A 22,906-nucleotide genomic window follows, 5' to 3' on the forward strand; every position below is an offset into this window, starting at 1 on the left:
GGGACTTTGGACAAGTGGAAGCATACACTATGTGCTCCTTTGTGGCTGGCTTATTTCACTAGCATAATGTCCAGAAGCGTTATCTGTGTAGTAACATGGGTCAGAACATCCTTCCTTTTTAAAGGGTTTTTGAAAAATATTCCATAATGCACCAGATTATTGAACTCTGCCAGTGAAGACTGTGTTGAATTAGATTACATCGAATATTCCATTCTAGGAAAGATCACAGAGATGATCTGCCACATTGTTTTTTTTTTTTAAGATTTTATTTATTTATTTGAGAGGTAGAGTTATAGACAGTGAGAGGAAAAGACAGAGAGAGAGGTCTCCCTTCCCTTGGTTCACTCCCCGATTGGCCACAATGGCCGGAGCTCTGCTGATCCAAAGCCAGGAGCCAGGAGCGTCTTCCGGGTCTCCCACATGGGTGCAGGGGCCCAAGGACTTGGACCATCTTCTACTGCTTTCCCAGGCCATAGCAGAGAGCTGGATGGGAAGAGGAGCAGCTGGGACTAGAACCGGCGCCTATATGGGATGCCTGCGCCGCAGGTGGAGGATAAACCTACTGCACCCCTCCACATTGTTTTTTTTTTTTTTTTTTTTTTTTTTTTTTGACAGGCAGAGTGGATAGTGAGAGAGAGAGAGACAGAGAGAAAGGTCTTCCTTTTGCCGTTGGTTCACCCTCCAATGGCCACCATGGCTGGTGCGCTGCAGCCGTCACACCGCGCTGATCCGAAGGCAGGAGCCAGGTGCTTCTCCTGGTCTCCCATGGGGTGCAGGGCCCAAGCACTTGGGCCATCCTCCACTGCCTTCCCAGGCCACAGCAGAGAGCTGCCTGGAAGAGGGGCAACCGGGACAGAATCCGGCGCCCCAACCAGGACTAGAACCCGGTGTGCCGGCGCCGCTAGGTGGAGGATTAGCCTACTGAGCCGGGGCACCGGCCTCCACATTGTTTTAAAATGTTTCCTTCTATCAGAGCTTTATGATCATTTGTGTATGTTGACTAGTTTCACAAATAAAAGTTTTTATTTTATTTTTAAAAGTTTGTTGTATGGGGGTGGGCATTTAGTCCAGTGGGAAGACTCTGGTTAAAGTGCTGCATCCCACATCAGAGTACCTGGGTTTGATACCTGGCTCCAGCTTCCTGCTAAAGCAGACTCTGCAGGGCAGCATTGAAGGCTCAAGTGACTGCATTCCTGCCATCCATGTCAGGGACCTGGATTAAGTTTCCAGTTCCTGGCTTGGACCCAGTGCAGCCCAACCACTGCAGATATTTGGGGAGTGAACCACTGGATAGAGTACACTTGCTCTCTCTCACTCTCTCTCTCTACATCTCAAAAAAATAAATAGGAAAACATTTTGAAAATGAACTGTATGTATATTCTGCACTTTATTTACCATTCATACATTGATAGTTGGGTTGCTTTGGCCTATTTGCTATTGCAAATAATGCTGCAATGACTATACAAATAAATAACCATCTCTCTCTCTCTCTCTCTCTCTCTCTCTCTTTTGCTCCTTTGTGATGGGAGGATGGTGCTCTCACCCTTATTCAACATCTGTCATCAGGAAAGGATATCTGAGAATCATTAGCACTTTGGTGCAAATGTGCTCAATGTGTTATCCCTAAATGAGAGCAGCTGCATTTTAAAAACAGGACCAAAGGAAATGAATACCAAACTGTGTGTCATGCTCAATTCCCTGAGCAGGGTGCCATGCAAGCCTGGGAACCTTCTAGAACATCTCAGGACAGCCTTTGGCAAGGACAGCACAATTCTGTTCCCATTAGACCAGAATGCCTTTGTCATCTATGTCAATTCCTTACTGAGCCCATTTTCACCATTGCACACACGCAGGAAGTATATTTTAAAAAAATAAGCATCGTGCATCTCAAAATTGCTATCATTTAGTATTCCACAGTGAGAGAAATTCCTCATAATATATGAGAGATGGCTCATTCAGCTCAAATTATCGTTTGAGTCAAACCCCACCACACTGCTTCCCATGGAGCTTTTTCCTGTGCTGTTCCCATCCTCCCCACTGTGGGTTTATTAATCTCTTCCTGTGATCTTTTCCTTGTGACAGCCTGCTGCTGTCTTGCCACGCCTCCAATTCCTTCTCTTCCCGGAGTTAACAACTAGAGTTACATTGTTACCTGAACACAAATCCTCCTACAGCCAAAGATGTGCAAGCAAGCAAGCACTCGTCTTCCCACAGACTCAACACACTGCCATTTGCTCCTAAGTTATTCATGAGCTGCAAGGATTCTCACTTGTTCAATGGAATCTCTCTCCTTTCTCCAGTTGTCAGGTCACAGTCTGGGCCTTTGGCATCCGACCACTCATCCAAACCCATGTTTCCTCTTTGCAACCCTTCTCACATCCCTCCTCATCTTACTGGGCTTGCTACCAGGCAAACAATGGGTAAACACTGACTCAAATCTGGAAAGCAAATGCTGTGTTTGGAGACACAGCCTAGGTTACTTACTGACTGTTGCACTGAATAGGTCCAGTGGGGGGTGGAGGAGGGTGGGGAGGGATGGGTTCCAGAACATGGGCCCCATATTCGGGAACTGATGTGAAAAATGAGAGAGTAGGAACCAGGGACTGAAGAGCCAAGAGCTCTTGGCTGTCAGCTTTGAAAAGAACAGGTCTGCCACTCCTAGTCATGCTTCAGGGGCATCTATTTGCTCTCCTTATGAGTTTCCATTCCTAGTTAAGATTCTCCTGGTATTTAAAAATATCTTTCCCAGACCAGTGATATCAGAGACTCAAGGGTAGGATCTAGGCATTAAATGACAACACAACTAGCAGGATTTTACCCATGGACTTATGATTCCAAGAACAGATTTTGGAAGGATGAGTATCAATCCAACAGGGCAAAAGGACAAAGAAAGAAGGTTGGTCCTTGTACCCATCCTGCTCCATCCCAGAAAGAGGTCATCCATGCCCCCTCAGCCAAGGCCACAGGAGTTTTCCAGAAAGTACGGCAACATCCCTGGCCCACATTTGGTGGGGTTAGAACAGTCATTGGCCTCAATGGCCAGAACCCTGAGAGACCAGCAGGAAGGTCAGGATGCCCATCAGGTGAACCCTCCTGTCCCTGTCTGAGAAACCTGGAGCTGTGGCCTGGCTCCTGCTTTCCTATGGTTGACATTACATTCCCTGACGCCCTTGGATGGCCCAGTCTCTGTCTATTCCTCCAACCCAGTCTACTCTCTCTTCTGAAGTCATGTTCCAGTATCAGCTTCTGATGGAGTCCCTCTTGGCTCCCACCACCAGTTTGGAATTGGATTGAATTAGCCGTGCTCACTCCTGCCCCGTGTGGACTAGGTTTATCCTTGGGAGCCCTTTTCCATAGCTACCACCTCTGGGCCTACTTTACCTTATGCTTACTCAATTCCAGGGCCTTCTTCCTTCGATCAGACCTAAGAATCTCCTCCCCTACCTGACTGCATTTGACTCCCAATTATGAGACAACATTTTGTCTTAGTCCATTTTGTGTTGCTATAACAAAATATATGACTGTTTTATTTATTTATTTTTTTAAAGATTTATTTTATTTATTTGAAAAGAGTTACAGAGAGAGGTAGAGACAGAGAGAGAGAGAGGTCCTCCATCCACTGGTTCACTCCCCAGATGGCCGCAACAGCCAGAGCTGCACCGATACGAAGCCAGGAGCCAGAAGCTTCTTCCAGGTCTCCCATATGGGTGCAGAGGCCCAAGGACTTGGGCCATCTTCTACTGCTTTCCCAGGCCATAGCAGAGAGCTGGACTGGAAGAGAAGCAGCCAGGACTAGAACCGGCACCCATATGGGATGCAGGCGCTTCAGGCCAGGGCTTCAACCTGCTGTGCCATAGTGCCGGCCCCAAAACTAGGTGTTTTAAAGAGAAAAGTGTTGTGTTGTTGTGGTTTGGATAATGAATGGTTTGGGTATTCCTCAAAGGCCTGTATGTTGGGGCTTGGTCACCAAAGTCTTGTGTCAGTAGTTAGTGGATAAATGTTAATGGTTATGAGATTAAGGGTGGAGAGTTGATCTAGTTATGGCATCTAGGTGGGCCCAGTGGAGGTCTTTAGGTCACTGGGGCATGCATGCTCTCAGAAGGTAGTTCTCACAAGAGTTGGTTACCAAAGCTGAGATGGGCCTTACTGTTCTACTCTCTGCTTCCTGGCTCACCACGTGATCCTTCCTCTGCACTATTACATCATCTGTTACCCTCGTTAGACCCCAGGCCAGTGGGGCCACACAATCTTGGGACTGTGAGCTGTCAAAGACGTGAGCTGAAATAATCCTTCTTCCTTCCTAAGTAGCTCCTCTCTGGTATCTGTACCAAGGAATGGGGCTGTTACAATTAAGTATGCTTGAAGATGTGGAGGAGCTTTGGGCATTGGTTTACCAGAAAAGGCTGGAAGGTTTTGGAGGAACAGGCTAGAGAAGGCCTGGGGTGCTGTAAGCAGAGTGCTGTGGGCGATGCTGGCGAGGGCTGGTGGAAACGTGGAGAGTCAAGGCTGTGCTGGTGAGGTCTCACATGGAAAGGAGGATTCTACTGGGAGTGGGACTACAGGCAGTCCTTGTTCCTTGTTCCAGCATGGCAAGGAACTTGACATTTTTGTATCCATGTCCTGAGACTTTGTAGGAGGGGTCAGCCTGGCCATGGAGAGAGAAAAGCTTGTTTAGGACAGGACAATGAAGTCAAACTAACTGTATGCTAAAGAGATTAGTGAAAGCAAGAGAGAAGTATGCATTAATGGGGAAGACAATGGGAGAAAGACAAGGAAGGCATATCAGAAGTCCTCAAGGCAGCTCTTCCTATCACAGGCCCATGAGATGCCCAGATGAGCGAATTTGTTTTAAAAACCTTCCAGGGCAGAATCCTTTAAGGAAAGAGCCTCGGGTGCTCTGTTCGCCCACTGTCTTGCTGGAGAAGTACTCTGAGGCTGCTGGAGCTAGGTTCAAGTGTGCCCAGGTACTACAATACCAGGTTCCTGCTATTGGCAGACCTTGTTGTCATCATCCATGGCTTTATAGGCATGAAGAATGCAAGAGTTAGGAGGTCAGGATGGCTTCCACCAGTGTTTCAAACAAAAGCCTGGTAGGTCAGGTGTAATTGTGCTACAGGGTTGTTTGCCCGTGAATGGAGCTCTTTCTCCCCTGGTGCTACTGTATTCTTGGAAGTATGTGACTTGGTTTTGGTTGTACAAGTTCAGGGGGCCTGCGTTGCAGTGTTGTGGGTTAAGTCCCTGCCTGCAATGCAGGCATCCTATATGGCTACCAGTTTGAGTCCCAATTCCTCCACTTCCAATCCAGCTCCCTGCTAATGCACCTGGGAAAGCAGTAGAAGATGGCCCAAGTCCTTGGGTCCCTGCTCCCATGTGGAAAACATGGGTGAATCTCCTGGTTCCTGGCTTCTGTCTGACCTGGCCCTGGCTATTGTGGCCATTTGGTGAGTGAACCAGCAGATGGAAGACTTCTCTCTGCCTCTGCCTCTCTTCCTCTCTGTAACTCTACCTTTCAAATAAATAAATAAATAAATCTTAAAAAAAAAATAAGGATCAGTACTTACTGTGGTGTAGGTCAAGCCTCCGCTTGCAATGCCGCCAGCATCTTGAATGGTCACTGGTTTGAGACCTGGCTACCCCACTTCTGATCCAGCTCCCTGCTAATGAGCCTAGGAAAGCAGTGGAAGATGGCCTCTACACCCACGAGGGAGACCTGGACAAAGTTTCTGGCTCCTGGTTTTGGCCTGGCCCTGCCCTGGCTGTTGTGGCCATTTGGGGAGTGGACCAGCGGATGGAAGACCTCTCTCTCTCTCTCTCTCTCCCCACCCCTCTTCTCTCTCTCTGTAACTCTGCCTTCAAATAAATAAAATAGGCCGGCGCTGCGGCTCAATAGGCTAATCCTCTGCCTGCGGCGCCAGCACACCAGGTTGTAGTCCTGGTTGGGGCACCGGATTCTGTCCCGGTAGCTCCTCTTCCTGTGCAGCTCTCTGCTGTGGCCCGGGAGTGCAGTGGAGGATGGCCCAAGTGCTTGGGCCCTGCACCCCATGAGAGACCAGGAGAAGCACCTGGCTCCTGGCTTCGGATCAGTGCAGTGCGCCGGCTGCAGCGCACTGGCCACAGCGGCCTTTGGAGGGTGAACCAACGGCAAAGGAAGACCTTTCTCTCTGTCTCTCTCTCACACTGTCCACTCTGCCTCTCAAAAAAAGAAATAAATAAAATAAATCTTTTTTTAAAAAAAGAAAAAAGACTTTTTTCTTTCGTAGTCAAACCAGGACAAGCAGGACTCTCCCTCCAGGCCCCCTAGGGAGGTGGCCACCTTGGTGGGGAGGTGGGGCCGAGGGCAGCCCTCACCGGGGGCTGGGGCACCCGCGGGGGTCTGTGGCGCTTGGTGTAAGTGGATGGGCGAATGCAGGAGCCACGGATGCAGGTGGTCCTTGTCCCCCGGGAGGGGCAGGACACTGTTCTGTGCATGTTTAGAAAAACACGGGTGTGTGTAAGCGTGTGTGTGTGTGTGTGTGTGTGAGAGAGAGAGAGAGAGAGAGAGAGAGAGCACATGTGTGCTTGTGTGAACTTGCACCTGAGCTAAGGGCCAGGCTCGCTCAGTACAGTGGTGGTTGAGGGGGTGGGGTGGGGGCGCAGGCTGGAGTGCGGTGGGTGGAGACTCTAGAGGTGGAAGCAGAGCTGTCCCCAGCAGGGCTGTGGCTCCCCAGCGCCAGGCCTGCCGGTCCATGTGCACTGTTCCAGAGTCCCGGGTCCTGAAGAGCAAGGTCATGGGGTGGGGTGGAGCGGGGTGGGGTTGCCACCTCGCCAGCAGGGCCGGGCCAGCAAAGGTGCAGACCCCAGTAGGGGTAGGATGAAAAGGCCAAGTTCCCCCCTGCTGCCTCGGTTTACCCATATTCAGAAACGGGCCACAGAGAGTTGAGCAGGGTTGGCTCCAAAAAACAAAACCAAACCATCCCGTGCCCTCCTCTTGTTGCTGTATGCCAAAATCATTTCCGTTACTCCGAGGTGGAGGAGCAGGGGGTGCTCTGTGCACTTGGGGGGTGGGGAGGCCTGTGTCTTGCCCCGGAAGTGGGAGTCATCTTGGGGGGGGGGGGCGGGGCACCTCCTGGCCATGCCCTTCTGGCCTTTGCCCCACCTGCCATGCCCAGGTCTCCAGCAACAGAGGATTCGCCCACGGTGGGGGGGGCGGATGGGGGGAGAACTGGCAGGCCCGCCCACAGACCCTCTAGACTCATGTACTGTATGATGGAGAGGAAAAAAAAAGTACCTAATGTCCCCCCCCCCAAAAAAAAAAGACAGTGTATTTTGTACTTTGTAAAGTGTTCATTAAAATGAAGACAAAAAAGGAAAAAAAAAAAGATTGTATAGATTTATAGGTAAGGGAATTTGCCTTGAGTGATGAGGGGTATGGAGAAAGGAGAGAGAGAGAGAGAGAGGGAGAGAGAGAGATCTTTTATCTGCTGGTTCGCCCACCAAATGCCCACAACAGCTGGGGTTGGACCAGGCTAAAGCCAGGAACCAGGGTCTCTCACATGGGTGGCAGGAACTCAAGCACAAGGGCTATCATCTGCTAATCTGCTACCTCCCAGGATGGACATTAGTAGGAAGCTGGAATCAGAAGTGGAGCAAGGACTTGAGCCAGGCTCTCTGATGTGGGAAGCTGGTATTCCAAGAGGTTTATTTGGCTCATGAGTCTAGTGACTGGGAAGCCTAAACAGCATGGAGCTGGTATCTGGTGAGGGCCCTCTGTCTACATCACAACATGATGGGGGAGTGGAAAAGGGAACCAGCTACATGCAGAAGGGTGTTGATGCATGTGAGGGAGAAAGAGAGCAAGCTAAGAAAGCCACACTCACTTTACAACACATTCTCAAGGGAACTCATCCAGTCCCCCAAGACCTTACCCACTCCCCTGAAAAGTCACTCATTCCTTCCAAGTGTAGCCCCCAAAGGCCACCTCATCTTCTGTGAGGCCTCATGTCTCACAGACCCCCCACCCCCACTTCCCAATATTGCTACACTTGCTACCAAGCTTCTAGCACATGAACCACTGGGGAATGAACCACATCCAAACCACAGCACACGTTGAGGGAATAATTTAAAATTGGACTACAGATGGAGGTTTGTTGACATGAAAAGAGGTTGGTGTTGATGCTAAGGGGAAAGAGGGTTTGTAGTTGTGGGGGTTTGTTCCAAGAGTGCATGCAGAGTGATGGTCCAGGTGAATACTCTGCAATATGCTAAGACAGCTTATTCTTGGGGTGGTGGAATTATGGAGAACTTTTAATTTTCTTCTATGTACTTATCTCTATCATCTAATTATTCTACACCAAATAAGTATTGCTTTTTAAACAAGAGAAACAATAAAAAGCTGTTTTATAAATATACACTGTTAACTCCAGGGGTCCTTGTGCTCAGAAACAAGGTGGAGGTTCAACTGAGAGCAGCACCCCCAAAGTGGAGTCAGACTTAGCAACTAGAAGTTGCAGCTGAACCCTGCGAGGTGTTGGGTGCAAGATCCCAAGGGCTGGGGAGGGGGCTACAATTGCTACCAGCTTGCCTGGGTTTGCATTCCAGCCTATTGTATCATAGCTGTGCAGCCCTGGGCAAGCTGCTGAAGCTCTCTGTGCTTTGTGTTTCTGATCTGAAAAAAAAAAAGGCGGGGGGGATGATTATTTTGTGGAAATCTCAGGGGAATATTTTGAGGGTTAAAAGGATCCTATTATGTAACATGTACTTTGGATGGTGCCTGGTACACAGTAAGACTCAAGCAGCGTTAGCTGTTACAGAAAAGAAAGGCAGGCAAGCCTGGGTGGAGAACCCACCTGGCCCTGTCACCCCCATTGCCCCAGCCCTTTGGGGTCTTCCTTTCTACATGCCCAAAGCCCTTTCATACTTTCAGCTCCATCCGTGGTCTTCACTTGGGCCTTTCTTTTCTGAGCCTCCAATCAGGAGGGGGTCTCACTGTGCTCAGAATCCATCTGTCACTCTGCTCACTCTGCCCACTTCCCCTGCCCTGTGTGTACCAGGCAGACAGACACCTCCTCTGCCAGGATCTGGGCACCTGTTTCATTCCCCTTTAGAGCTGAACCTGGGAGAACTATACTGTGTGTTACATGCTGTGGTTCAAGTTAATTACTTGGGTTGAAGTGCAGGTTTTGAAGATGATCTAATTCTAACTGACGTTTCCATCCAGCTACCAGCTGAGGGCTGAGATTTGCTGCCTTGATGGAACTGTAGTTAACTTGGGGCATCACACCCATATAAGGAAGATTTATTGGACACTTAAAATTTCGACCTTTGGTTACATGGAAAAGCTAAATGGAGGGAAGACTATCCCCTTCACACCTTTGCTGTTTGCCAAGTGGGTTAGAAATAAGGTTGCAGATCTTTTTGGAGTAAACCAATATCTTGCCACAAACTAACAAATTACTTCGATGGCATCTGAATGCTGAACAGTGCTAGTCTTTCGTTCTTGGCCAATTTCAATGCAAGGAGCTGTGCAAAGCTGTGCTGTTGGCCTATAGTCAGCAGCATTCTATCTGGAAAAGGAAAATGCTAAACTTGCTAGAGTTTTGTTGTATATTTACCTCCTACATGCCTTGGCAAATAAATCATAAATCGTTTGCTATTCTCCATCTAGACCACACTTCCTTTTCAAATGTTTTTGTATTGTATATGCCGGAGAGCCGCAGAATCTTAATTGTGGTACTGCATCAAAATCTGTCAGTGAGAAGTGGTTAGGGTCTTGAGTACCTATTCACACAGGCTTGTGTGTTAGCCACACAGCTGGAAGTGACGTGTCTGAAACTGAGAGTTCAATGCCATATACCAAATACATTGTATCTGGGTTACATCCTGTTCTGTATCACCTCCCACTGAAGCCCCCTGCAAATTTATTAGCAAGTGCTATTGTTGTCCTGGGCACAGAATAGGTGCTCAGTAAATGCTTACTGATTGATTGTCTTGTGACATTTTTGCAAATGCTATTTTCTGTCATTAAAATGAGTCGAGCATGCATAAGTGGTCTGCACATAAGTAGTCCACAGTTTTAATGGGACGAAAGATTCATAGTAGGAGCATGTAAAATAAGTGAAGAAAATTGGCACTTGATGGAGGGCAGTGCTGGGCTTGGGGACACTGAGTCCTGTCACCATCCCATGTTGGAATGTGGGCCCACTTCTTTAGGACTTTTCTCAGCAGATGATGTTGGGGTGATGTGGAGGTGGTGGCCGTATGTCTGCCCTGACTCTGACCCTGGGGTCTTTGTTCACCCAGAAGCCTCTCTGCTTTCTCCTTGGCTCTGAGAGCTTTCTTTGCACATGCAGGAAGGAGCGAAGCATTGGTGCATGGACATCTGCTGGAGGTTCAGCAAACCCCAAAATCTTGGAAACAATGTGGCTCAAAATAGGCAAAGGTCTGTAGAGTGAAAATGTGTTTTTTGTTGATTTAAGAAAGCTTTTAGCTTTCAGGATAATGTCTAAAATACAATAGGGATAATTTCAAAAGGGAAAAGGACTTCATTGTGAACCATTTGAAGAGAAATAATTATGATTGCTCTTTATCCATGGGCATGAGGCAGAGAGAGAAAAGATCACTGTTCTTTTAAATTTCAGATTTGAAGACCCAATTCTGCAGATGGGAAGAGGGGAGGAAGAGGGGGGAGTAGTGGGTGGGAGTATGGGACGCTGTAAACAAAATATCTGCCCTGCCCAGAGCCCTCAGTGCCTCCATGGGATGGGCAAGGCCCACCCATGACCACCACCTCTTCTCCGGAGCCACCTGCCTGAAGGTTCTTTCAAAAGACCAGAATGACAGAGAGATTGCAGGGCATCGAGTGTTTTCCCAGGCAGACTAAGTTTGACCCCTTCTGGATGCCTCTAGCAATCAAGTGGGAAACTGCTTTTAGCTGGGCTTCACTGGAATAATCAATAAGTCATTAGCCATTGCTATATTTAAACCTACAAAAATTGATCTCTAAGATCTTGGCAATTGTTATTGATATATAGATCAGTTCCTCAGGGGGAAAAAAGTCATTAAGAAACAAAGAGCTAAAAAAAATAAATAAGAGTGTCAATTGTTAAATCAAAAGAAAAAAAAAAAACAAAGATCTACAATCGGAGGGTGGATGGATGGCTGCTGGGTGCTGGGTGACGGATACAGGGCAGCTTTGTGGGGTGCACGGGTGTGGCTGTCCTGTTCCACTCTAACGCAACAGGCTGAGTGGCACTGGAGGAGTTCCTCAGGACCCCAAGGCAGGCTTGAGAGTGCCAGTCTTGCAGGCATATCCAGGCACTGTTTTGCCAAGTTGTCTAGGCATAAAGAGGGTAAAAGAAATGGGCGAGAAGGCTGGCATTGTGGCATAGCAGGTTAAGCCGCCACTTGTGATGCCAGCATTCCATGTTAGCACAGGTTTGAGTCCCCATGGCTCCACTTCTGATCCAATTTCCTGCTAATGTGCCTGAGAAAACAGTGGGAAACAGCTCAAATACTTGGATCCCTGAACCCGTATGGGAGACCCAGATGGAGTTGCAGGCTCCTGGCATCAGCCTGACTCAGGCCTGGCTGTTACAGTCATTTGGTGACTGAGCCAGCTGATGGAAGATCTTTCTGCCTCTCCATCTCTCTCTCTGTCTCTCTCCCTCTGTAACTCTGCCTTTCAAATAAATAAATATTGAATAATCTTTTAAATAAATTTTTGAATAAAAAGAAAGGACTGAGTAATACTAAGAATGGACAGAAAAATATCCAGTGAATTTTAGTGCTCCATTTTCTTTTCCAGCCAGGAACCATAGTCACAATCCTACTTGATGTGCATGCTTCCTGGCTTTTCACAACAGACTCTTATCTGAGCATCTAAGATGTGCAGCGACATCTAAGCCTCAAATTGGTTTCCTATCAAGAAGGAGGAAAAAGTGTGTGAGTGACATTGATGGGCTGGCAGGTGTGCCTGTCCTGCAGCCCTGCGTTGCCTGAGGCTCCGTCTCCCATGGAGAAGGGATGGGTACCTGCTTGTCAGAGGATGGCAGCCACAGGATGCTCCCTGGCATTACCAAGAAAGCCTCCTGCAAAACATCAAAATGTGACTACTAATAATAGAAATGAAGCTAAGAGCTAATTAGTTTTAACACATCTAAGTAATGTCATAGCACGAGCTGTAGGTTTGTTTTTTTTTTTTTCCCTTCATCTATAGAAAGATTAGAGAGTAAAACTCTGGCATTGTTTGATCCATGTTGTGTTGCTCAGAATAAACAGGCACACTGAGTCCACTTGGTAGCGTTTGCTACCACGGAAACTGTAGGGCTCCTGGCAGGCTGAGCTGACCAATGAAGTCTCCCACTCATGCCAAGGTCAAAACCAGATTCCAGATCAGGGGTTCCCACCACATGTGCTCCACTGGTTTTCTGCTGTTCCCATCTCTCCAGGGCAGCCCTGGGCATGCACAAATTCCCTCCAGTCCATGCCAAGTACTTGTCTTCCACCGACAAGTGTGAAAAACTCAAGGACATTTTCTCCAGTGGGATCAGCCACCCCTAAAGACTTGGTACAAAGCCCCCCCCCCCCCAGGCAGGATCTTCAGGGATGGGAGAGGCAGTAGGTGTGGTCTTGCTTGAAGCATCCTGCTGCTCTTGGTCCTGCAGACTCTTCACCCTTGTGAAAAATGGAATCCAAAGCCAGAGGTGTCTCCAGGCTTCGTGAAGGTCTCTGCCACCCTTGGTTTTCTCTTTCGTCCTCTTGCATGATCAGAGAAGTCAGAGTTTTCTTGAGAATTTATCTTTGTGTCTCAAGGTCATTTTAGGGTACCCTTTCTGGTTTTCATGGTCCTTCTTTGTATTTTTGAATTATTTCCCCCATTTTCAGAATACTCTGTTTTCTTTAAATTTTTAAGTATTTTCATTGTATTCCAAAAACAGATAGATAAAGATTGACCTCATCCATTGGCTCACTAACCAAATGCATGCAACAGCCAGGAGTTGGCCAGGCTGAAGACAGGAGCCCAGAACTCCATGTGGGTCTCCTACAAGGGTGGCATGGATCCAAATACTTGAACCATCACTGCCTGCCTTGCAAGATGCCCATTAACAGGGAGCTGAATTGGAATCAGAGGATCCAGGACTTGAACCAGGCACTCCAATATGGAATGCAGGCATCCCAAGTGGCAACTTAACTATTGTGCTAAAAGCCTACCCTTAAAATTATTTTCACCTTAAAATTATTTTCACCTGTAATTATGTGCTTTTCAATTTTCTTTTAATTTTGTTAGTCTCTATAATGCCTTCTAGCTTTCTATATTTATTTTGATTTCAGTAAGCTTTTTGCCTATCCCTTTATACAACTTTTATCTTTTCAATTTTTATGATAAATCTTAAAATACTTGTTGTTTTTAATTATTATTTATTTATTTGGGAAACAGAAATAGACAGAATGAACTCCCATCTGCTGCTTCATTCCCCAAATACCAGCAATGGCTAGGGCTGGGCCAAGCCAAAGCCAGGAGACAGGAACTCATTCCAGATCTTCCACATGAGTGTCAGGGGCACAATACTTGAGTCATCACTTCTTTTTATTTTTTTAAAGATTTATTTATTTATTTGAGAGTAGAGTTATAGAGAGAGGTGGGGAGACAGAGAGGTCTTCCATCCACTGGTTGACTCCTCAATTGGTTGAAATGTTTTGAACTGAAGGCTGGAACCAGTATCTTCTTCCAGGTCTCCCACATGGGAACAGGGGCCTAACCACTTGGGCCATCTTCTACTGCTTTCCCAGGCCATCAGTAAGGAGCTGGGTTGGAAGTGGAGCAGCCAGGATTCAAATTGGCACCCATATAGGATGCCAGTCTTGCAGACGGAGGCTTAACACACTATGCCACAGTGCTGGCCCTGAGCCATCACTTCTTGGTCCCAGGATTTGCATCATCAGGAAGCTGGAGATAGGAGTCAGAGCTGGGTATTGAACACTGGTACTCCAGTGTACAACATGGGCATCTTAACTGCTAGGCTCAACACCTACCCCTCCATTTACCATTTAAACAATTTTTGACTTTCAATCTTGAAGTGGTTTAACAAATTTCCCCCCTTAAATATTTCATTGATATTTAAAAAATACCACTAATCAATCATGACTTACTAGAGTTTCCTTTTATTTTCCTTTTTACTACTTCCCTTCTTTTTTATTTACTTTGTGAGTTTATTTTAGGGACCATATATAGCTTAGGATTTTATTTTGGGGATCACAAGGACCAGTTAGGAAACACAAGTGTGGGGAGCAACCCGGACTGGACTAAGTTACTGGAATTAAGACTTATTCTATGCATCTGCTCTCCCACAATATGGCGCTGAGAAGAGAAACAGCTTCTACACAGCTGCCTCCAGTTCAACCAAAAACTGTAGGACCTGCTCCTGATTGGAGGAGAGCAGCGTACTCGGCGTGTGGGTAGCAGAGTTGGGATTGGCGGAAGAGGACTATAAAGGAGGAGAGAGACAATATGCACCAGGAACATCTAAGGGGAACATCTATCTGAAGGAACACCTGTGCAGCCCCCGAGAGAGCCGGCCGGCGATGTGCCGCTCCCCCGCGGAAGTGGGGAATGTGGCAGGGAGAACCGCCCTTCCACGGAGGTGGAAGGGCCGGTAGCCAACCCGGGAAGGACCAGCAGCCAACCCGGGAAGGACCAGCAGCCAACCCGGGAAGAACCAGCAGCAAACCCGGGGAGGGCCGAGCAGACGAAAGAACAACGCAGGGTCCTGTGTCGTTCCTCCACGAAGACGGGGAGCGACAACAAGCATACGCAGTGGGCCAGATGCAAGCCAGTAGTGAAGCACAGGGGCCCTGCAAGTAGCATCTCTTGACTGCAAGATCCAAATGAAGAAAAAAAAACCAAAACATTGAGGCAGGTATCTAGGGTAAAGGGTGATCATCAGGACTACTAGTACTTGGGACGAACAGTGATGCTTCCTGAGTAGGATTATAGTTTGTTTTTTCTGCTCTTCTGCATTTTCAAAGTCTTTTACAAATGTATTATTTTTGTAATCATGGAAGCAAAAGTACAACAGAGACAACAACATCCTTCCTGCAGCAGATCTTGCCTCCTTTATCATACTCGTGATGTTCCAGGGTGGGTCTCCCAGGATCCATCCTTACCACTCCTCCAGGCTCCTAGCTGCCTCCCTGGGAACCTGAGGGAACGCCTACCATTTCTTCTGAGGATCTGGAGTCTTATTTGACAGACACTGTGACTCACGTTTTCTCTGCTGGGGTGGCAGCTTGGGAGTTCAGAGCCAGTTGGGTGACCTGCCCTTTGCTATGGCTCATGATTTCAGCATTGCCTCACAGATGTCCAATCCACATTTGTTCTTTCTTTGATACCCTGATTGCCAATACGCTTTTATTGAATACACTTCGTAGGACACCTTAAATCTTCGTAATGGGATACAGCATAAAATAAATGAACTGATCAAATGAATATGACCTGCCTGTTTATTTCTGTACAATTTTTTCCATACTTGTTTCATATCCCAGTAACACATATGCACATGCATATAACACACAAACACACACATCATAACAAGAAGTTTGTCAAGAATTGAATTAAATGTTTATTTTGATGCCAAAAAATTGTGAAATGGTATACACAAGGGATCTTCAAAAAGTTATGTAAAATATGCATTGATTTCATTTTTTTGCATGAAATTAAATTTTTTAATTCTAGTTTTCCACCAAACTTCTAAAGTAGCCTTGTATATCCTATGTAGATTCTAATGTAGTCACTTAATCATGCATCAATGCCAATGAATGACATTACCTAAAATCACTTTATTTTTTCTAGTAAGCAAGATTTTACTCTGTCCAGCTCGAACATTTGGCTTGATATGAATTGACCTTATACTGGCCAAAGCCAGGAGCCAGGAGCTTCATCCAGGTCTCCCATGTGGGTGCAAGGGCCCAAGTGCTTGGGCCATATTCTACCCCTTTCCCAGGCACATTAGTAGGGAGCTGGAGTGGAAGTAGAGCAGCCAGGACTCAAACCAGCACCACATGGGTTGCTGGTGCTGCAAACAGCAGCTTAACCCGCTGCACCACTGAGTTCTATAGAGAGATACAGCTCAGGTTTTCAGATTCCAATAAGTCCACCTCTTCACAAACATATTTGACTCTGGTATTTCTAACTTCATTTCTACACTGTCCAGTAAATTTCCTTAGCATTCAGCATAAAACTTGAGATTTTGTTTTCAAACTTGTTCCTTCTCCAGTCTATGTTGTCTGTAATAACATCCGCTTTCTCCTCCCTAGCAGCTTGAAACCTTGAAAATAATCTCTGACATTGTAATCTCTTTCTCCTCTTACACCCAGTCAATGGCCGAATCCCCTGGATTCCATTCCTGTCACTTCTCAGTTGGGGCCTTCGTTTCTGGTTCCTTATTTGAGAACTGTGTAACCCACATCCTTGCCTCCTCTCTCTATTCCTCTGTACACTACACTCACTACAATCAAATGATAGAAATCTTCACAAAGTGCACAGGAACTTTTCATGTCACTCTAGTCCTCGGCCCAACCTAAGGCCGCAGTACACTGTGTGGAATACACTGCCTTCAGGCTCCTTGTCGTCTATGTAATCATGTCAGACTTTCCTAGCAGGACGTCAGAGACCCTACCTTGTTGCATCCTCACCTCTCCCAGCTCCTCTGCAACTTTGTGCAGCACCTCCCCAGCCCTCCAGTCTCCCCAAAGACACCAGCACCTGCATGGAGTGCCCTTATCCATCTCTGCTTGTTGAAGATGACATCTCTCGTTCAAGGTTCATCCTCAAAGTCACCTCATCCATATTTCCACTGGAATATATTTTCTCTCTCATGTCGCCCCAAATGGAATTTTATCTAGATCTACTTTTCTCCCAGAACCCCGTTTTTTCTTGACTTACAGTTGTTGCAATTGACGCCATGCCTGGTTTCCCCTTTTGTGCCGTGGGGATTCTCTGAAGGCAGGAAGCACCGCTGAACTCAGCCTGACACCCTCCAAGGCACCTTGCCACCCGTCTCCCCTTTGATAAATGCTGGCTGAATATCCTGAGAGCCTTGCGGTGACTAAGAAACTTTGATGACATCTTAGGGGTAGTGAGGGCAGCTGGCCCTGGCATGCACAGTCCTTTCCACCAAGAGTGATTCAGACTGGGAACCCAGGCAATCAGGAAATCTGGGATCTGGTAAAATAAAAACCCTCTGTGGCCCCAGGCAACTCATTTAACTTCCCTGGCTCTGAGCTCACTGGTGCTGTCAACTATCTTCTCTCCTAGAGAAGATTTTTCTAAGGAGAAATAAAACTTTTTAAATGTTGAAATGTGTTGCTATCTTTACACTTTATAGGAAAGGCCATGGGATAACTAACATACAGGTATATGGGCTTGGAACAGTTAACTAGCAAAACCCCCAGGCACTGACAACCAAGGGGAAGTCTGATAATGAAGGCAAGTTTTTCAAGTAGCATCAATCTGTGAGGTATTTTCTTCCTGCCAAAAGCCCAGGTGGCTTATATAACTGCCTCCCCACAGCACCAGATAAAAGCCAACCCCAGGCGACTGGAGCAGGTAATTTGGCAGAGTATGCATTGCAGGAAAGTGTTGCACCTTCCTTTCAGGAACAAATTAGAAGCAGTCATCACCCAAGCAATAAAGTGGAGACTCCATAGCTTAAGAACTGACTTTGGAGCGATAGCTCTTCAACTTTTGCTATATCTGCAAGGTACATGTGGATCTGAGAGTGCCATAGGTCCCAGGTGAGGATGAACAACTGGAGAAGGTACACACAGAACACAGGGTTGTTGCTCTCGGCTTTATCAGGCTATAAGGTTTTTTTTTTTTTTTTTTTTTTAAATAATGCGTTACTGGAACATATAACAAGGAGTCTTCAAAAAGTTTTTAGAAAATGCATATTATCAAAAAACTAGTCACAGACTTAAAATATTTTCATACAAAAATAAACTTTTAATTCTGTCTTCCATGAACTTTTTAAAGATTTTATTTATTTGAAATGCAGTGTTACAGAGAGGAAGACAGATGGAGGGAGAGAAAGAGAGAGAGAAGGAGAGAGAGAGAATTGATCTTCCATCTGCTGGTTCACTCTCTAAGGAGCAGGGCCAGGCTGAAGCCAAGAACCTGGAACTGCATCTGGGTCTCCCATGTGGGTAGCAGAGGCCCAACCAGTTGTGCCATCCTCTGCTGCCTTCCCCAGAGCATCAGCAGGGAGCTAGATTGGAAGTGGAGCACTAGGATACAAACTGGCACCCATATGGGATGTTGGCGTTGACTTAACCCGCTACACCCCAGCGCCAGCTCCTCCACGAACTTTTTGAAGTACCCTCGTAGGCTCATCTTATACATTATTTGCAGTATGTTTAAAACAGTACCTCTTAAGTTTTGGTTCAATCATTTCCAGGTAACCCTTTTGCGCTGTTTATAAAATAGAGCCTTAAAACAAGTTTCCTTCAGATGGTGAAGGGAATGCTATCTGAGGCGGGGGGATGAGGAAGAGGAATAACTGGTATTCATTGGACACTGGCTACTTTTATTCTCATTTTCTATGTGGAAAAGAGGGCTCAGAGACACTGAGCTACTTTCCCAAGTAAGCTGTAGATTTGGAATTTAATCTTGATTCATTCAGTTCAAGAGCTCGCACTCTTTGCACGCCATGCCCCTGCCTCCCAAAGTTCTAGAGTCCAGAGTAAGAGGACAACACACAGTGTCTAATGATGGCTAGTGCTCATCTTGCTGTAACACATCTGGCAGGCAGATCCAGGCCTTCTCCCTCCTGGACTTGCAGCAAGGTCCAGGTGGTGTGTGTGCTGGGGAAGGGTCACGGGAAGCTGGTGGGTGTCTGCAGCAACAGGCAGCACGCCCAGACCAGCATGCAGGGAGCAACACATGCTGCCCCCCTGGGCCACCCTCAGTCTTCCTGATGTCTTCGCCATCAGCCTCATGGCCTTTGTGAGGGATGAAAGCCTGTTCCCCACATGCCCACCCTGCAAATTTTCAAGCTGATGCCGCGGGAGCCCTCTGACTTTTAGACTGCTTGGGTATTGGTTATTCCTGTCATATCGTGAAATTTCATTCAACAAATATACAATGCCCAGCATATCATAGGGGCTAGGGAGTCAAGATGAGTAAGAAAGACTCTGGGGGCAGACACGTGGTGCAGAGGTTAAGAGACCCTGCTCGGGATGCCTGTATCCCAGAGTTCCTGAGTTCAAGTTTCCGCTCTGCTTCTGATCCAGCTTCTTGCTAATGTGCACCTTGGGAGGCACTGGGTGATGGCCCAAATACGCGAGTCCCTGCCATACCATGTGGGAGACCTGGATGGAGTTCTGGGCTCCTGGCTTTGGCTTGGCCCAGCCCTGTTTTTTTCCAGGCATTTGGGGAAGTGAACCAGAGGATGGAACCTATCTCTCATTCTCTTTGAAAGAAAAAAAAAAAATGAAAACTAAAAAAAGAAATAGACTCTGCCCTTGAGGAATTCCCGGTCTGTTGGGGGACAGTGAAATAACTGTGACCTTACAGCCATGTGAAGGAGTGCAGGCGGAGTCTTAAAGGGGAAGAGAGTGTAATTGTGCCCAGGAAGGCTCCGGAGAGCTGAGACATCTGAGCTGCGTGCCTGGTGAAAGCCACACTTCCCAGGGGAGAGGTCAGGAGGGGAGGTCAGACACGTGGGGAGAATGCCAGTGGTGCCGGGTGCTTTGGGGGAACTGTTGAAGCTGGATTATGAGGGCTTGATTTAATCTACCCTGTAGCCAGTGAGAGCCTCCCCCAAAGGTTTGTGAATTGGGAGAGATATTTTAAATGTGTTTATTTATTTGAAAGGCAGGGGGCAAGGAGAGGGAGATAGACTCCTATCCTCTAGTTCCATATCGCAGATGTCCACAGCAGCCAGGGCTGGTCTAAGCCAGGAGCCAGCAAACCAATCGAGGTCTCTAAGGTGGGTGCCAGGAATCCAGCTCCTTGAGCCACCATTACTTGCTGCCGCCTCCCAGCGTGTGCATTAGCAGGACACTGGAAGCAGGAGTGGAGCTGCGACCTGAACCCGGGCACTTTGATGTAAGATGTGGGCATTCCAAGCAGCAGTTTAATTGCTATACCAAATGTCAGCCCCAAGATCTGTATCTTAAAAATCATCCATAAAAAAGTGTGAATAGAGACTGAAGAAGAATGAAATTGAGGGGCACGTGTTAGAAATATTGTCACAGTACAGAAAGTGATAACAGTGACCTCAGCTTAGAGGGTGGCCATGGGAAAACAGGGCAAGGACAGATCTGAGAGAGGTGTGGGCTTGTGCTTCTTTATAGAGAATACGAGCATAGTGCACACTGCGCTGGCGTCTCACATAGCAAGAATAGCTACTTCTGAGGCTGTCCTGGTTCCACTGCAAAAACAGCCTGTCCATGACAACAGCACAGACTCTTGACTGGGTAAACTCGGGAGAAATAACACAATTTCTCTGTACCTTGTCTGTAAAATGGGTTTAAGACCACACACCTAACAGAGGGTAGGAAGGTCCCATAGCACAAGCACACTCTACTTTATATAGTGAATGCTCAATACATTTTTCACCTTCCTGTAACTTTTCTCACCTCAAAGTCAGTTCACAGGAATACATTGTTCTGTTGGCAGGAGATAACTGGGTTAATATTCAAGTTTAAGATAAAGTTCCTCATGCATCTGAAGAAAATTTTACATTTTTAAGATGTGGGTGTGTACAATATACTTCAAAAAGTTCGCGAATGAATGGAACTAAAAGATAAGTTTATTGTAGTGTAAAAATTTAAAAACTATGCATAGTTTTTTCTAATATGCATCTTCTATTAATTTTTTGAAGACCTCTTATTTGCATAGACTTCAACTTTTTTTAACATCAAAATGAACTTTTAAATTCTATTTTCTATGAACTTTTAGAAGGCTCTTGTATATGCATGCATGTACTCCACCGTCAAGATAAAAATAGACAGTAACCTTCGGAAGAAAACCAGAGTAAGTGAAGTGTGTTTATAAAGACTTATGTATGGAGCTAAATTAATTCCTGAGAACTGAGGCATTTGTAGTCATTATTTCACTTCGTTCTGAGAGCAAGTACAAATGAACATGTCAAAAATGATGACAATTATTATGCTTTGTAATTTGATTTCTTACATATTCTAATTATATTCTTTTAATTAGTAACCACTCTTTGTTCTTCAGCTTCCCCAACGTTGAGTCTGAACTGAGTTCCTAATGCAAAACAGTTTGTAATTTTTATGTGAGATGACACGTTATTAAGTAAAAAGAATGACAATTGTTTTTCCACTAAAGAGTTTATAATGACAAAAGGGAACATACGCAAATCACTAAACACATTTCTAATTTATAAAGTGTCTTGAAAAAGTCACTGTGTCATCACTGTCAGATTCAAGTAAAGATGACACCCTCTGCCTACGTTTCACCTTTGGAATTTCCTCCAAGATTCTGACCAGGCGAAGGACAAAGGTGGCACATTTCAAGTGGCTTTAGAAATGTATTCGTGAAAAGCTTATCAGGAGTCCGCTTCTGAGCTGTTCAGTTGTCACGTAATGCCCTGCGGCTGCATCACGCTCACGGGTGGGCGCGAGCCTGGCTGTACCATGAGCTACACACGTGCGATTGCACAGAACCAGAACTCCCTTTAGCACAATGCCCTAATGCCCCTGCTCCTACTCCCAAATTTAATTTTGCTACTTTGGTGTGATACCAATTCATGGGGCTGAAAACGCTTCAGGTTAGTCAAGTATTTACAGACAGAACAGAGGAGGGTGGGTGGGAGTGATGATGTCTGGAGTAGCGTGTGACAGGCTCCTCATCTCCACGATCCCAGTTTATAAGTTTTGTATGGCTTTTCATGGTATTTGAAGAATCAAGGCGCTTTTACTCTGAGATATATGCGGCAGTGTTAAGCATAAAATGAATCTTGATGTCATTTGCCTTCAAGTAGTTGGATTAAAAAAAATCAGGGGTCAGGCATTTGTCCTGCTGATTAGGAGGCATCCTTCACATATTACAGTGCCTGGGTTTAATATCCGCCTCTTGCTTCCTGCTAGTTTACAGCCTGGGAGACAAAGGTGATGGTTCAAATAACTGAGCTCCTGACACCCAGGAGGAGAACTGGATTGAGTTCCTGGCTCCTGGTGTTGGCCCAGACCAAAACTGGCTGTTGCAGGCATTTGGGGAGGAAACCAGTGGATGGGAGATTTCTCACTCCCTGTCTTTTTCAGATAAGTACATTTTTTTTTTTTTTTGACAGGCAGAGTGGACAGTGAGAGAGAGAGACAGAGAGAAAGGTCTTCCTTTGCCGTTGGTTCACCCTCCAATGGCCGCCGCGGCCGGCGCGCTGCGGCCGGCGCAGCGCGTGATCCGATGGCAGGAGCCAGGAGCCAGGTGCTTTTCCTGGTCTCCCATGGGGTGCAGGGCCCAAGCACCTGGGCCATCCTCCACTGCACTCCCTGGCCACAGCAGAGGGCTGGCCTGGAAGAGGGGCAACCGGGACAGAATCCGGCGCCCCGACCGGGACTAGAACCCGGTGTGCCGGCGCCGCTAGGCGGACAGATAAGTACATTTTTAAAAGAAGAAAAACATGACAGACAGAGAAAGCGTGCAAGCGAGTGCAAGCTGGGGTGAAGCAAGTGTGCTAGTATGTAGACAATGGTGAATCTGGTAAAAGGTATTTGGGTACCCATTGTATCACTTCTTCAATTTTTCTTCACAGTTGAACATTTTCAATATAAAAAGGGGGAAATTTGCAGAAAATTAGAAAAAAAGTGATGAAGAACTTTTTAAGTTTTCTCAACAGTTGAACATTATGGAATTTGTGACTACAATAAAGGTATATACCTAAAGCAAAGAAAAAAATAAAGGAAA

This window comes from Oryctolagus cuniculus, chromosome 9 (genome assembly GCF_051225735.1).
Source record: "Oryctolagus cuniculus isolate XC-2025 breed Fujian yellow rabbit chromosome 9, ASM5122573v1, whole genome shotgun sequence".
Lineage (NCBI taxonomy): Eukaryota > Metazoa > Chordata > Mammalia > Lagomorpha > Leporidae > Oryctolagus > Oryctolagus cuniculus.